Genomic DNA, 1,759 nt, shown 5'->3' with positions numbered 1-1,759 from the left:
AAGTCTTTATAAGAACCTTCAAAGCTTTGAATTTTATGTATGCTCTAAGATATATCATAAATTGCATGAATTCATGTTTTTGGCATTTATGCCACAATATTTTTACACCATAAAAGAACTTTGCAATCATACTTAATATACTGCTCTTATACTCTAAAAATTAGTTAAATTGCTCTCATGTTGCTAAAATACTAAATATATTGGGCAAAAGATCTTAAATGAACAAGCATTCATACTTATTATTGAAGAGAGGTTAGATTTCCATTCGTACTTTCCTTGAATATCATTTGTGGTACTTCTTGAATTAACTTAAGAAAGATTCCATCTACACTTGAGTTGAAAACTATCCTTGGAATCACATTCGATGTGCTCTCATCATAATTTGCTCTGAAATTATCCTAAATGGCTCTGATCTATGCTCATTTATCTTTTTCTAACATTATTGCCTTGAGTTATATGATTCATATTCTTGCAATAATTTGACGTGCAAATTATTGCCTTGAGCATTCTTATCTTTGTGCTTAATGTTTCACTATCTTTTTGATGTTGTCAAAAAGGGGGAGAAATATCTGAGTATATGCTCATAATGCTTTATGTGTTGATTATGTTAAGATTAAATCTAAAAGCATTATCATGAAGTATATTTTAAAGATATATATTTTCTACTTCAAACAACTTAGCTATGCATTACTTCTAGAACACAATATATTTTATATTGCATATACTCCAAGTTTTGTCATCATCAAAAAGGGGGAGACTGATGACCCAAAGATTGATTTAAAGATTGATTTTAATGATCACAAAACCTTGAAGTATAAATACTAATGTTTGTGCTGCAAGGAGAAAGATATTTATTTTGCAAGGAACATAGCAAGTTGGAAGAATACAAGAAGGCCTCCAAAACTCTCAAGAAAAGTTGGAAGAAAGCTACAATTTATTGGCCCAAGTTTCAAGTTTAAACTATTCAAGTTGGAGGAACAAATTCTAAAGAAAAATTCAAAAGAATAGTTCTCGAGTCGACTCCTCGAAAATTCGAGTCGACTCCGATACATGCCGAGTCGACTCCCAACGTTTCCGAGTCGACTCAAAAGAGTAATAGAGGAAAGACAGAACAATGAATTTTAGACCCTGCAACCGAGCCGACTCCAGAGGACCACGAGTCGACTCCGAAGTCAGGCGAGCCGACTCCCAATTGTGCAAGAGTCGACTCCCAGAAAAAAGCAAGGCAAAAAGTCAGAGAGACAATTTCGGACACTGAGAGCCGAGTCGACTCCCGCAAAGTTCGAGTCGACTCCGAGGCAGTTCAACTCCAAAGACAGAGGATCAGTTTTTGGGCTCTGAGAGCCGAGTCGACTCCAAGAGAATCCGAGTCGACTCGAGGAAGAAAATCAAAAAATATGTCCTCTGGATTCTTGAGAATGAACCGATCCCCAAGTGCCCGAGTCGTCTCCAGCTATTGGCGAGTCGACTCCAGTTTGGTCCGAGTCGACTCTAAGACAAGGCATGCACATTAATTCAAATTTGGAACAGTGGCCGAGTCGTCTCCAGTCAAGCACGAGTCGACTCCGATCCCAACGGAAATATTGTCAGGAGGTACAGACTGTGTCCAACGGAAATAGAGAGAAGAAGAGCATCCAAGTGAATCCCAAAGCTTCCTCTCCATCCGTGTGCTGCCTCAATGATCCTCTACCTCGTGCCAAATCAGAAGAGGGTCAAGTAAAGAAGAAGCCGAGTTCCTTCATCTTCAAAATTCGTTTGA

This window comes from Phoenix dactylifera, chromosome 10, assembly GCF_009389715.1.
Source record: "Phoenix dactylifera cultivar Barhee BC4 chromosome 10, palm_55x_up_171113_PBpolish2nd_filt_p, whole genome shotgun sequence".
In the NCBI taxonomy this organism is placed as follows: Eukaryota; Viridiplantae; Streptophyta; class Magnoliopsida; order Arecales; family Arecaceae; genus Phoenix; species Phoenix dactylifera.
The sequence above is the reverse complement of the archived record's forward strand: the minus strand, read 5'-3'. Positions refer to the sequence as shown.